This window comes from Elephas maximus, chromosome 24, assembly GCF_024166365.1.
Source record: "Elephas maximus indicus isolate mEleMax1 chromosome 24, mEleMax1 primary haplotype, whole genome shotgun sequence".
In the NCBI taxonomy this organism is placed as follows: Eukaryota; Metazoa; Chordata; class Mammalia; order Proboscidea; family Elephantidae; genus Elephas; species Elephas maximus.
Genome location: NC_064842.1, coordinates 66682515 through 66698493, shown reverse-complemented (window position 1 = coordinate 66698493; position 15979 = coordinate 66682515).

Sequence of the window (15979 nt, the reverse complement as noted above, 5' to 3'; positions counted from 1 at the left end):
TGGCAGCCAGGCCCAGGGTGTTGGCAAGGGAGTAATTTAGAAGGGGGCAGATATGGAATCTATTCTGAAGATACAACCAAGAGAAAGCGTTGTGTATAAGATGTTAGAGAAAGAGAGAAGTCAATGATGACTCCAAATTAGAGAAAAACCCTGACATCACATCAGTGGGGGATAAACCTTTTTGGTAAAAAATAATACAAATTCCCATAGAACACTAAATACAAACATACTAATTTTTTTTTAATAGTCTAGAAGAGGCAGAAAAAAATCTGTAATATGATAAAATGTGTACGTAGTTTAAATGGAAAATAAAACACTGTTAATGTTTTCCATCAATGTTACAATCAAACATTAAGGATCAAATACTCAGCATTTTTCTTGGAAATCGTAGACCTGGATATCATGGCAAACAACACTGGAATCAAAAATATCTTACCTTTGAAAAGCTAGCAAAAACGAATGGTATTTACGTATGATATGATCAACCTGAAACATTATTAGACTCAGCTGAAAAATCATATGAACTAAAAAGAATGCTCAGAAAGTATAATTGGCACCCCATTAATATAGATAAAGTATAACCCTGAAGAGTTATAAATTTTATTTTCTCATAAATAAAAAATGCAACAAAATTTATACATTTCCTAAATCTAAATTATCAATTTAGATTTAGGAAATGTATTTTGTGATATTTATATAAAACATTTTTTCCTTGAACTCCACTTAAACCAAATGAAACCCATTGTTATTGAGTTGATTCCAACTTACAGCAACCCTATAAGAGAGATGTAACTGCTCAGTAGGATATTCTTGCTGTACTTCTTCCAAGACAGATTTTTTTCTCCTTTTGGCAGTCCACGGTACATTAAATATTCTTCACTAAAACCATTATTCAAAGGCACCAACTCTTCTCTGGTCTTCCTTACTCCTTGTCCAGCTTTCACACACGTATAAGGCAGTTGAAAACACCATGGCTTGGATCAGGCACTCCGTGGTCCTTAAAGTGACATCTTTGCTTTTTAACACTTTAAGGAAGTCTTTTGCAGCAGATTTGCCTAAAGTAACACGTCATTTGATTTCTTGAAGGCTGCATTGATTGTCACTCCAAGTAAAATGAAATCCTTGACAAGTTCAATATTTTCTCCTTTTATCATGACGTTTCTAAGTGGCCTGGTTGTGAGGATTTCTGCTTTCTTTATGTTGAGGTGTAATCTATAATGAAGGCTGTGGTTTTTGACCTTTATCACTAAGTACTTCAAGTCCTCTTCACTTTCAGTAAGCATGGTCTTGTCATCTGCATATCACAGGTTGTTAATGAGTCTTCCTCTAATCCTGATGCCAAATTCTTCTATACAGTCTGGCTTCTCAGGTTACTTGGTCAGCGTACATATTGATTAAGTATGGTGAAAAGATACAAACCTGATGCACATCTTTCTTAACTTTAAACCATGAAGTATCCCCTTGTTCTGTTGGAACGATTGCCTCTTGATCTATGTCCAAGTTTCTTATGAGCAAAATTAAGTGCTCTAAATTCCCATTCTTTGCTATGTTATCCATAATTGGTTATGATCCACACAGTCGAATGTCTTTGCATAGTCAATAAAACACAGGTAAACATCTTTCTGGTATTCTCTGCTTTCAGCCAGGATCCATCTGACATCAGCAATGATATCCCTCATTCCATATTCTCTCCTGAATTCATCTTGAACTTCTGGCAGTTCCCTGTCAATACACTGCTACAGCCACTTTTGAATGATCTTCGGGAAAATTTTGCTTGTATGTGATATCAATGATATTGTTCAAGAATTTCTGCATTTGATTGGACCTCCTTTCTTGGGAATAGGCATATATATTGGCTCTCTTCCAGTTGGTTGGCCAGGTAGCTGTCTTCCAAATTTCTTGGCATAGACAAATGAGCACTTCCAGTGCTGCATTTGTTTGTTGAAACATCTCAACTGGTACTCTGTCAGTTCCTGGACCCTTGTTTTTTGCCATTCCTTTCAGCATAGCATGGACTTCCTGCAGTACCGTTGGATCTTGATCATATGCTACATCCTGAAATGTTGAACATTGACCAATTAGTTTTGGTATAATGACTCTGTGTATTCCTCCCATCTTTCTCTTGATATTTCGTTCAATATTTTGCCCATAGAATCCTTCAATATTGCGACTTGCAGCTTGAATTTTTCTTCAGTTCTTTTGACTTGAGAAATACTGAGAGTTTTCTTCCCTTTTGATTTTCTAGCTCCAGATCTTTGCACAGTTCATTACAATATTTTATTTTGTCTTCTCAAGCTGCCCTTTGGATCTTCTGTTCAGCTCTTCTACTTCTTAATTTCTTCTATTCCCTTTAGCTACTGGATATTTTAGAGCAAGTTTCGAAGTCTCTTTTGACATCCGTTTTGGTCTCTTCTTTCTTTCCTGTCTTTATGATACATATAAACCAAAACCTATTGTCATTGAGTCAATTTTGACAGAGTAGAACTGTCCCATAGGGTTTCCAAAGAGCACCTGGTGGATTCAAACTGCCGACCTTCTGACTGGCAGTCATAGCTCTTAACCACTATGCCACCAGACCAGGGTTTCCTATTTCCTATAACACTCCTCAAATCAACATGAAAGTATAAAAATTAGCAAAATATATGTCAGGAGAGTCCAGTAGAAGATAAGAAGACACTACTATATTCATGGAAATTTATCTAATTTCACTAAAAAATAAATTTAAATTAAAATGGCAGTTGGAATTCATCATTTTTCCAAATGGTTTAGCAGATATTGGAAGATTTAAAAATAGTAATAGTAATGGTCCAAGGGAAAGCAGGTGCCCTCAACCATCGTTGCAAATATGGATTGTGAAACTTTGTGATGATATATTTGCAGTTGTTTTCAATATTTATATTTATGCTAGAAATAATCCAAGTTAGGAATTCATAAAATGCAAATAGACAACTTTACATACTTTTCTTCATTACATTTTATAAGAGGATTTTTTGAATCAAAAAAAAAAAAAAAAAAGGAAAGAATTCCCATGACTGTGAATTTCCATCAGTCAGGCATGAGAACATAATGTCTACTTTGAAAGCATGAGGAAAACTTATATTCTAACCTAGAAAAATATCTATCAAATATAGCTAGACAAGAATGCATCAGATGCAGGCAGGGCCAAGACAGTGGAGAAGTCAGATGCTTCTGATAGTCCCTCTTACAACAAAGACCTGAAAAAACAAGTAAATTGATTATATATATGACAAGCTAGGAGCCCTGAACATCAAAGGCAAAGTTAAGAAATTGGACTTAGCAACAGAGGGAGGGAGATATGGTTCAGAAGCACCAAGAAGTTGCCGGACCTAACTCAGTGGGAACCAGCGCCCCTCATCCCTGATCTGCTGGAGTGACTGCAGAGGGGCTGGCAGTAGCTTTCTGTACACGGTTTCCCCAGCCACAGAGAGCCAGTGGCACAGAGTCTACTCACACCTCCAGAATCAGAGAAGAACAGTGCTCTCTGCATAAGTGCTAGCATTTAATTCACTGCACAGATCAAATACCTCCCCTTTCAAAAAAACTCTCCCCCATTTAACTGATCCATCACCCCACTGTCCCAGGCCCCCGAGCTGGCTTCAGTGACATTCGATTTCCCTGGGCCTGAGATAGGTCCTGGCATGCAACCAGAGCCACTGGAGAAGGAGTAAATTAACAAACAGGGAAAAAATAATCTGATGGCTCCTCTAAGCTGGAAACTCAGGGCAGAAGCATCTCCTGTCCAGGCACAAGTGGTCCATAGACTTTGAATGGCTTTCACCCCTGCATAGAACTGTGTGGCCCATTTCAGGAGCTGGGTTCTTGTTACAGTGCATGGGCGTGTGGCCTAAGGTCTGACTTTAACGGTTTCAGCTGTGCAGTGGCGAGGTGGGTTCTTGATGCTTGACACTGCTCTATTAAGCAGGGTCCTCAACTACCCACATCAGGGGCCTGAGGACTGGTGGCTCCACCTATGCCACCTAGCCACCCATATCAGGGATACAAGGATAAGTGGTGTCTCCCAGTCCTTACAGTTAAAAGTATCGGGTGTCAATGGTATGGCTGCAGAGCCCACCCACTTGTGCACTCTAGAGAACAGGCGCGTGTCTTCCTCACACACACTCAGGGAAAGGTTGTCAGCCCCCTACCTTGCTCAGAGTGTGACCACCTGATGCAACAAGAGACCTGTGCATACACCAATCACCACTGCTCCTCAAAGACAGTAGGTGAGAGCCTACACCACACACTTGGTGACCAACTACCTGGAAATATGAGCTGAATCCTTACAAGAAAACTGAATGGACTTCTAGGCTCATATATCTAATAACAGCTCTAGCCATCTGGTGACAGGACATTAGAGCTTCAAAGGCTCCATTAATCAAGCCAACTAATTTGAGCAGCCTATTAAGTATTTCAAAACAAAACAAAGCAAGAAGCTAGGACACAGTATGCAAACATACAGAGACAACAGTCAATATCAAATCACATAAAGAAGCAGACAATGATCGTGTCAGCAAGCTTCCAAAGCAAAGAATTGAGGAATCTTCCAGATGAAGATATATTCCTAGAATTACCAGAGATAGAATACAAAATATTAATATACAGAACTCTTCAAGATATCAGGAAAGAAAAAAAATAAAAAAGAGATCAGGCAAAATGCAGAACAAGGCAAGGAACACACAGATAAAGCAGTTGAGGGAATTAAGAAGGTTATTCAAGAGAATAACGAAAAATTTAATAGGCTTCAAGAATCCTTAGAGAGACAGCAGTCAGAAACTCAGAAGATCAACAATAAAATTTCAGAATTAGACAACTCAGTAGAAAGTCAAAGGAGCAGAATTCAAGAAGGTGAAGTCAGAATTAGTGAGACTGAAAACAAAATACTTGGCACCAATGTATTCAAAGAAAAATCAGATAAAAGAATTTTAAGAAATGAAGAAATCCTAAGAATCATGTGGGACTCTATCAAGAGAAATAGCCTACGAGTAATCAGAGTACCAGAACAGGGAGGAAAAACAGAAAATACAGAGAAAATTGTTGAAAATTTGTTGGCAGAAAACCTCCCTGATATCATGAAAGATGAGATATCCATCCAAGATGCTCATCTAACCCCACAGAGGGTAGATCTCAAAAGAAAGATATCAAGACATATTATAGTCAATCTTGCCAAAACCAAAGATAAAAGAGAATTTTAAGAGCAGCTAGGGATAAACAAAAAGTCACCTGCGAAGGACAGTCAGTAAGACTAATCTCGGACTACTCAGCAGAAACTATGCAGGCAAGAAGACAATGGGAGGACATATATAAAGACTTAAAGGGAAAATAATTGCCAGCCAAGAATTATCTATCCAGCAAAACTGTCTCAAATATGAAGGTGAATTATGGCATTTCCAGATAAACAGAAGTTGAGGGATATTGCCAAAACCAAACCAAAATTACAAGAAATTCTAAAGGAAATCCTCCAGTTAGAAACTCAATAACATCAGATAACAATCCAAGACAAGAACAGAGAACAGGGAAACCAGATATCATCCAAGACAGAGAAATCACAAAACTAAATCAAAGCTAAAATGCTCAGAACAGCGAAACAGACATCATGAAGTAAAAGATGACAACATTAACTCAAAAAAGAAGGACTAAAAGATGTAGTCATAGATCTTTCATATGGAGTATGAAAATAGGGGTAAATATCAAGGTAATCACAAAGGAAAATAACAATCCTGCACATCAAAATAATAATAAAAAAGAAAAACATGAAGACAGCAAAAACAAAAGCAACAGCAATAGAAAAGAGGAAAAGACAATACATAAAGAAAAATTACTCAGCACAGAAAATTCAGTGGAAAAAAGAAACTGTCAATAACCCCAAAAAAGTCATCAAAATGACAGCACTAAACTCATACCTAGACATAATTACGCTGAATGTAAATGTACTAAATGCACCAATAAAGAGACAGAGAGTGGCAGAATGGATTTAAAAAAATGATCTGCCTATATGTTGCCTACAAGAGACACACCTTAGACATAAAGATACAAACAAACTAAAACTCAAAGGATGGAAAGGAGACACCAAACAAACAACAACCAAAAAAGAAGAGTGGCAATATTAATTTCTAACAAAATAGACTTTAAAGTAAAATCTACCACAAAGGATAAGGAAGGAGCCTTTTGTGCACCCAATGACGAGGCTCCAAAATACATAAAATGAACTCTAAAAGCACTGAAAACAGAGATGGGCAGCTCTACAATAATAGTAGGAGGCTCCAACACACCATTTTGGTGAAGGACAGAATATCCAGAAAGAAGCTAAATAAAGACAGTGAAAATCTAAATGCCACAATCAACCAACCTGATCTCATAGGCACATACAGAACACACCACCCAACGGCAGACAAGCATATTTTCTTTTCCAGTGCACATGGAACATTCTCCAGAATAGACCACATATTAGGTCATAAGCAAGTCTTAACAGAATCAAAAACATCAAAATATCTCGAAGCACCTTTTCTGACTGTAAAGCCATAAAAGTAGAAACCAGTAACATAAAGCAAGTGAAAAAAAAATCGAACACACAGAAACTGAACAACACCTTGCTGAAATACTACTGGGTTATAGAAGAAATTAAGGATGGAATAAAGAAATTCATAGAATCAAATGAGAATGAAAACACTTCCTACCAAGACCTGTGGGACACAGCAAAAGCAGTGCTCAGAGGTCAATTTATAGCAATAAATGCACACATCCAAAAGAAGAAAAGGCCAAAATCAAAGAATTATCCCTACAACTCAAAGAAATAGAAAGAAAGCAGCAAAAGAAGTCCAAGGGTACCAGTAGAAACAAAATAATAAAAATTAGAGCAGAATTAAATGAAATAGAAAAAAGAAAAACAATTGAAAGAGTTAACAAGACCAACAGCTGGTTCTATGAAAAGATCAACAAAATCGATAAACCATTGGCCAAATGAACAAAAGAAAAATAGAAGAGAAAGCAAATAACCCAGATAAGAAATGAGATCGGCAATATTACAACAGACCCAACTGTAATTAAAAGAATCCTAACAGAATATTATGAAAAATTGTACTCCAACAAATTTGAAAACCTAGAAGAATTGGATAAATTTCTAGAAACACACTACCTACCTAATCTAACACAAACAGATGTAGAACAACTGAATAAACCTATAACAAAAGAAGAAATTGAAAAGATAATTAAAAATTCCCAATAAATAAAAGCCCTGGCCCTGATGACTTCACTGGAGAATTCTACCAAACTTTCAGAGAAGTGTTAACACCACTACTATTAAAGGTATTTCAGAACATACCAAAGGATGGAATACTCCCAATCTCATTCTAAAAAAAAAAGACACCACAAAAAAAGAAAATTACAGACCAATATTCCTCATAAACTTAGACACAAAAACCCTCAGCAAAATTCTAGCCAACAACATATTGAAGAAGTAATTCACCATGACCAAGTAGGATTCATACTAGGTATGCTGAGATGGTTTAACATTTAAAAAACAATCAGTGTAATCCATCATATAAATAAAAGACAAGAACCACATGATCTTATGGATTAATGCAGAAAAGGCATTTGACAAAGTCCAACACCCATTCATGATAAAGACTCTCAGCAAGATAGGAATAGAAGGAAAATTCCTCCACATAATAAAGGGCATTTATGTAAAGCCAACAGCCAACAGCACCCTAAATAGAGCAAGTCTGAAATCATTCCCCTTGAGAACGGGAACCAGACAAGGATGCCCTTTATCATCACTTTTATTCAACATTGTTCTGGAGGTCCTAGCCAGAGCTGTTAGTCTAGGGAAAAAAAAAAAAAAAAAGCATCCAAATTGGTAAGGAAGAAATAAACTATCTCTATTTGCAGATGATATGATTTTATACACAGAAAACCCTAAAGAATCCACAAGAAAACTACTGGAACTAATAGAAGATTTCAGCAAAGTATCGGGACACAAGATAAACATACAAAAACCAGTTGGATTCCTCTATATGAGCAAAGAAAAAGTCGAAGAGGAAATCATGAAATGAATACCATTTACAATAGCCCCAAGAAGATTAAATACTTAGGAACAAATCTAACCAGAGACATAAAAGACCTATTCAAAGAAAACTATGAGACACTGCTGCAAGAAACCGAAAGAGACCTACATAAGTGAAAAAACATACCTTGTTCTTCAATGGGAAGACTCAAGATTGTGAAAATGTTTATTCTACTCCAAGCAATCTATAGATAAATGCAAGCCTGATCCAAACTCCAATGGCATTTTTTAATGAGATGGAGAAACAAATCACCAAGTTCATATGGAAAGGGAATAGGCCCTAGATAAGTAAAACAGTACTGAAAAATTAGAACAAAGTGGGAGGCCTCACACTACCTGATTTTAGTACACGTCATAACACCAGGGTAGTCAAAACAGCCTGGTACTGGCACAACAGCAGATACATAGACCAATGGAACAGAATTGAGAATTCAGACATAAATTCATCCATGTATGAGCAGCTTGTATTTAACAAAGGCCCAAAGTCCATTAAATGGAGAAAAGACAGTCTCTTTAACAAATGGTGCTGGAATAACTGGATATCCATCTGCAAAAAAATGAAACAAGACCCATACCTCTCACACCATGCAGAAAAACTAACTCAAAATGGATCAAAGACCTAAACATAAAATCTAAAATGATAAAGATCATGGAAGAAAAAATAAGAAGAACTCTAGTAGCCCTCAAACATAGCATAAACAGAATACAAAACATTGCCAACAATGCACAAACACTGGAAGGTAAAGTCGATAACTGGGAGCTTCTAAAAATGAAACACTTATCCTCATCCAAAGGCCTCACCAAAAGAGTAAAAAGACTACCTATAGACTGGGAAAAAAAATTTGGCTACAACAAATCCGATCAGTGTCTAAATCTTTGAAATCTACAAGATACTGCCAAACTTCAACAACAAAAAGACAAATAAACCAATTAAAAAATGGGCAAAGGGTATGAACAGAAACTTCACCAAATAAGACGTTCAGGCGGCTAACAGCTACGTTAGGAAATGCTCATGATCAATAGCCTTTAGAGAAATGAAATCAAAACTACAATCAGATACCATCTTACCACAACGAAGCTGGCTCTAATCTAAAAAACACAAAATAACAAATGTTGGAGAGGTTGTGGAGAGACTGGAACACTTATACACTGCTGGTGGGAATGTAAAATGGTACAACCACTTAGGAAATCGATTTGGCGTTTCCTTAAAAAGATAGGAGTACCATACGATCCAGCAATCCCACTCCTTGGAATATAGTGTAGAGAAATAAGAGCCCTACAAGAATAGATATATGCACACCCATGTTCACTGCAGCACCGGTGCAATAGCAAAGAGATGGAAACAATCAAGGTGCCCACCAATGGATAAATGGATAAACAAATTATGGTATATTCACACATGGAATACGATGCAACAATAGAGAAAAACAATGAATCCATGAAACATCTCATAACATGTAGGAATCTGGAAGGCATTATGCTGATTGAAATTAGTCAGTCGCAGGACAAATATTCCATGAGACCACTATTATAAGAACTCAGGAAAAGGTTTAAACACAGAAGAAAACGTTCTTTGATGCTTACGAGAATGGGGATGGAGGAAGAGGGATATTCACTAATTACGGAGTAGACAAGAATTATTTTAGGTGAAGGGAAGGACAACACACAATACAGGGGAAGTCAGCACAACTGGACTAATCCAAAAGCTAAGCAGTTTCCTGAATACAACGAAACACTTTGAGGGACAGAGTAGCAAGGGTGGGGGTCTGGGGACCGTGGTTCAGGGGACATCTAGGTCAACTGACATAACAAATTGTGTTAAGAAAGTATTCCACATCCCACTTTGATGAGTGGTGTCTGGGGTCTTGAAAGTTAGCAAGTGGCCATATAAGATGCATCAATTGATCTCAATCCGCCTGGAGCAAAGGAGAATGAAGAACACCAAAGACTCAAGGAAATAACTAGATGGTGCCCGGTTACCACCAATGACTGCACTGAAAGGGAACACGACAGAGAATCTCTGATGGAGCAGGAGAAAAGTGGAATGCAGACCTCAAATTCTAGTAAAAAGACCGGGCTAAAGGGTCTGACTGAACACTGGAAGGGCTCCAGAGGTCATGGCCCTTGGACTCTCTGTTAGCCCAAAACTAAAACCATTCTGAAGCCACTTCTGCAGACAAAGATTAGAGTGGACTATAAGACATAAAATGAAACTGGTGAGGATTGTGCTTCTTAGCTCAAGTAGACACATTGTGACTGTGTGGGTAGAGCCTGTCTGGAGGCGAGATGAGAAGGCAGAGGGGGACAGGAACTGGATGAATGGACACAGGAAATACACAGGGGAGAAAGAAGGAGAGTGCTGTCACATTGTAGGGAGAGCAACTAGGATCACATTAACCATGTTTGTATAAGTTTTTTGTATGAGAAACTTACTCAAACTGTAAACTTTCACTTAAAGCACAATAAAAAGAATACTTAATATTAAAAAAAAGAATTGTTATCCATACACATTTGCTAAATATTTACTTCTGAAAAACTTGGGTATACCATAACTTCCCCATTACCCTCACTCTGTTTATGATTTTTAAACTAAGCTTAAAAATTTCAAATTAGAACAATTTTATATCTTGCTATTATTATTTCACTTAAAGTAAATTTATTGCCAATCATAGCTTTTATAACAAAATATTAATTCTTTTTCCCTTGCAAATAATTCATTTGATTGGGCTATATATATATACATTTTTTCTCAATGAGTCCATTTTATAATTTCTTGTTTATAATTTCTTTTCTTATCCACTCCAAGCCTGTAAATACAATTTACAGAATGTAGTAGCAAGTTTTGATATAAGACCCTGGATTCACTTTGGAAACCCTGGTAACATAGCGGTTAAGAGCTACAGCTACAAACCAAAAGGTTAGCAGTTCAAATCCACCACGTACTCCTTGGAAACCCTATGGAGCAGCTCTACTCTGTCGTGTAGGGTTGGTAGGAGTCAGAACCCACTCGATGGCAACGGGCTTTAGGGAACTTACTTGATGCTACATAAAAAAAGAAAATATAGCCACCAATTTACATATTATTTAGATCAACAGTTAGGTTATCAAACACTTATCATTTATTAGTCACTGTGCAGGTCATGGTGCCACGAATAGTGATGTTTATGGTCTCCAGATACCAAAAGAAAAATGAGTAGTGATGGTGAACATTTAGAAATTTATTTCATCTAATAAAAAGTAAATACTTTTTTCTGATTTTTGATGCTCTATCTGATGCCTATAGCCACGTTTTCTTAGCATTAGAAATATTTGTTTTTCTGTGAAAGTGATTTACAAGTGAGAGCACCTTTCGTGAGGAAAGGGATCATGTGCATCCTCTGAGGGAGGCTGAGGAATATACCCAGCATTGCATAATCCAGTATATTGGCTGATGCCTTATTGTTTTCCTTGGCAATTTTATTGCATACTGACAGAAATAAAACAAATTAAGAGAACAGTTTATTGTGATACACTCAGTGACTATTTTTGAAAGCTGGAAGGATATATTTATTTTTATCTTTCAAATATTTTTGATATGAAAATAAAATGGCAGAAATCTTAATGAAAAGTATAATTTCTGGGATTATATCCTTCTCTTTGGGACTCCTAATTAATTCTATAAAACATGAGAAGAACAAAAGAATTTATTTTGTATTCTCCTGTGTAATTTCCATCTATCCTATATCAGTATTTTTGAAGATTGGGTTACTTCAGAGTTTATGTCTTATTTTGTTAGAAAAAATTTAAAAAACTACCAAATTGTTTTAACATTGGTCTTTACCACTTACACAAATCTTATTCCCCTTCAACATTGAAATTTTACCCTCTGTGTACTTAGCTACATTCCCAAATTTCTCACTGGAATGACAAGATTTTATTAATTTTAGATGAGTGGAATCACAAACATGAATTTTTGTCTAGAATGTGGGCAATTAGTTATAATATTCTAGTTTATGCTGTAGTATAACACCAGTGATTTAAAAAAAATCTCTGTCATAAAACCACAATAGTGGATTTCTGGATCACGCTGCATGTTATCTTGGGATTTGTCCTCCCTCAGGGACACAGGCTGATGGTGCTTCCCTCATTGTGAAGCAACAGCAATTTATGGAAGATGTAAAACCCAAAACCCAGTGCCGTCGAGTCGATTCCGACTCATAGCGACCCTATAGGACAGAGTAGAACTGCCCCATAGAGTTTCCGAGATGTAAAGAACATGGAATTTCACTCACTGGCTCTTAATTCTTGCCATGGGTTACACTTGTCACTTGCATTGATGTTTCACAGTCCACACCTAACTTCAAAGAAAAGGGAAGTGCAATCGAAACTTGAGCCAGGAAGGATGAAGATCAGATGACTAACCCACATTCCTAATCAAGTAGTTCACCCTTCTGGGTCCCAACTCCTCTCCAAAGGAGACAACCAAATGTCCCATTCAGTCATGGAATAAGCTCAAAGCCCAGGATCTCTTGGTGATAAGCAGTCACCAATAAGGTCCATCTTTTATCTGATGACCTGTGAATTATCTAAATTTCCCAGTTATCCAAATATCCAGCATGTCTTGGTTGGACAGGGACAGGATAACAGAAATAAACACTGGTATTAGGAAAGAATGAGATATCCACAGGAATCATGGGCCCCCAGAAGTTCTGAAATTCCATTAGGCAGACATTTAAAGGCCTACTATATTTCAGATGAGGAATAGTCACTGATAAGGCCACTTTTCTGCCTCCTTGGAGTAGTTTTCTCATTTATTTTTTATATCATTGCCCCGGGTCTTCTCTCTGAGATATGCTTTTTAAAAGATTCATATTACCTTATCTGCCGTGACGAAAAACCCAACAAAAAACCCACTGCCATTGAGTTGATTCTGACTCATAGTCACCCTATAGGACAGAGTAGAACTGCCCCATAAAGTTTCCAAGGAGCGCCTGGTCGACTCGAACTGCCAAGCTTTTGGTTAGCAGCCGTAGCACTTAACCACCACACCACCAGGGTTTCCTATCTACCATGATAATTGTGGAATGTACTCTTATGGTTGCTAAAGAGTTTTTTCAACTAACTTTCTGCCCATGGTGATTGGAGTCTGTGATAAAGAGACTACCATTTGACAAATAATTACTGCCTTCTGCTGATCACATGAGGAGCACACTTCTTCACTCCATCACGCATTAACCTAGTTATGTGATAAAGTCTGCTCAACAGCATGTGGCTGAAAGTGTCTGTATACCACTTCCAAGCCTAGAGTTTCAGTGATATTATATTTTCACTTTTCTCTATTCATCATCATAAGAAAATGTCTCCAGTAGGTTGTCTCTTTCAAAAACTTATTTAAGTTTTCTAAGCCTAATTTCCTCATCTAAAAACCAGTTATCAGGAGAAAGATCACTAGCTATTTCAAAAGAGAGAACGAAATTCAGATAAGTACTTCAATAGGGGATGAAGGAATCAAGGAACCAAACAAGGGAAGCTGAATCAACCTAGAGACTCCCATCAGTATGTTGCTCCCAACACCCAGGAAAACGTCAAACATCAGGACAAGATGGCTTCCAGGACCCCATGGGTGGGGCCCTCATGCAGAACCCAGAACCAAGGTGAGGACCAGCAGACAATATTTGAAACCATGGAGAGTGTGGCTATCTCATTGGAAGCGAAATCATGGCGAGCCATGGTTACTTCCAGGAACTATAGTTGAAGTGGGGAAAGAGAGAAGGAGAAATTTGCTGACTTCTGTCCTATAGCCTTTCTAATCTTCTGACAGTCTTACATTGTGATTTCCTACAAGAAATATGCTGGCAAAGGATCTTGGGAAATGTAGTTCTCCTTGGTATAGAGTCAAATAAAGTCAGTGAAAGTATCTGAAAACCAAGGAGCATTACAAAACATGCTGGCTAGTATGAAAAAATAAAAACCAATCATGTTGAGTCAATTACAACTCATAGCAACCCTATAGGGCAAAGCAGAACTGCCTTGTAGGGTTTTCAAGGAGCAGCTGGTGGATTTGAACTGCCAACCTTTTGGTAAGAGTCAGCTTTTAACCACTGCACCACCAGGACTCCAAGGTAATAATCCAAAAAATAGATCCTGTCTTATATGGTGTGTGTGAGCATCTTCATATGTAGAGTTTTTTTTCTTTAAAATCTGCTTTGTTTAATATTTTATAGCTAAACCATCTTTCCTTTTAATTAATATTTGTCTTACGTATCTTTTTGACCTTTTAAATTTCATATATTCTTTGTCTTTATATTTAAATATGCCTCCTTAAAATTTCACTCAAGTAAAATTTTGCTGAAGATAAAAAATGGCTGCAGCAGTACATCAACAGGAAACTTCCGGAAATTCAAACTGATTCAGAAAAGGATGTGGAAACTAATGGGCCGCAACTACCACAGCCTCCACCAGACTGAGTCCAGCACAACTAGATGGTGCCCAGCTACCAACACCGACTGCTCTGACAAGGATCACAATAGAGGGTCCAGGACAGAACTGGAGAAAAACGCAGAACAAAACTATAACTTACAAAAAAAGACCATACTTACTGGTCTGACAGAGACTGGAGAAACCTCAAGAGTATGGCCCCTAAGCGTCCTTTTAAATCAGTACTGAAGTCACTCCTGAGGTTCACCCTTCAGCCAAAGGTTAGACAGACCCATAAAACAAATCAAGACTAAATGGGCACACCAACCCAGGGGCAAGGATGAGAAGGCTGGAGGGAACAGGAAAGCTGATAATGGGGAACCCAAGGTTGACAAGGGTAGAATGTTGACATGCTGTAGGGTTGGCAACCAATGTCACAAAACAATATGTGTATTTATTGCTTAATGAGATATTAATTTGCTCTGTAAATCTTCATCTAAAGCATAATTAAAAAAAAAGAGAGAAAAATCAAAATATCCACCTGATAGCATTTGGGAATTACTACTATCTCCATCATTGCTATCACATAATAACAAAGACCTGTCTGTGCATTGTTAATTATAATTACAACGTTTATTGTGCACTGTCAGGAACAGTACCAAGTACTTTTCATACATTGTTCATTCCATGCCCGTATTAACCCCATGAAGTAGGTGCTATTATCACATCCAGAGTCCTGTGGATAGTAATGGGTAGGAATGTAAACCTAGGTTGAAATTCTTAACCACTGTTACATTAACTTCAGTTCTACTTCTGGCCACGGTGGTTCTGTTTTTGTATATTAATTGATTAAATGTATTGAGGAAGACTGAAACTATAAACCCAGAGAGATAAATTTGAATATGTAAGTATATAGCCAATGGAAGGATTTCAAAGGATAATGGAATCAGGGTATTATAATGAAGAAAGATCTGGATCATTAGGATGGCCGACCAAAGAGTAAGAAACACCAACTCTTCAGATGAACTATGTGAGCACTACCCAGCTGGCACGACGGTAAGTTCCATCACTTGTCTTGTCAAAGAAGATATGACATACTGAAGCCATATACAGCTGTATTTCTGTATGACTTGATTCTGATCCATTGGGCAGACAACCATGTATAATGACTCTGATCTACAAGAAATATGTGCTGTGTGTACTAGGCTTTGGGTACACAGATATATGTTCCCTTTCTTTTCTTTTCTTTTTTAAATAAGTTGTGGTTAAATAAATATTAAAATAAAAAAATCCTGATTTAAAAGAAAAAAAATAAAGAAAATGACATGGAAGGAGGGATATAATTGCTGATGTCCAGTGGATCTTGGCTAAAAGCTGAGAATACCAGAAAGATGTTTATTGTTGTTGTTATTAGGTGCAGTGGAGTCGCTTCCAACTCATAGCCATCCTATGTACCACAGAAAGAAACACTGTCCGGCCCCGTGCCATACTTACACTCGTTGT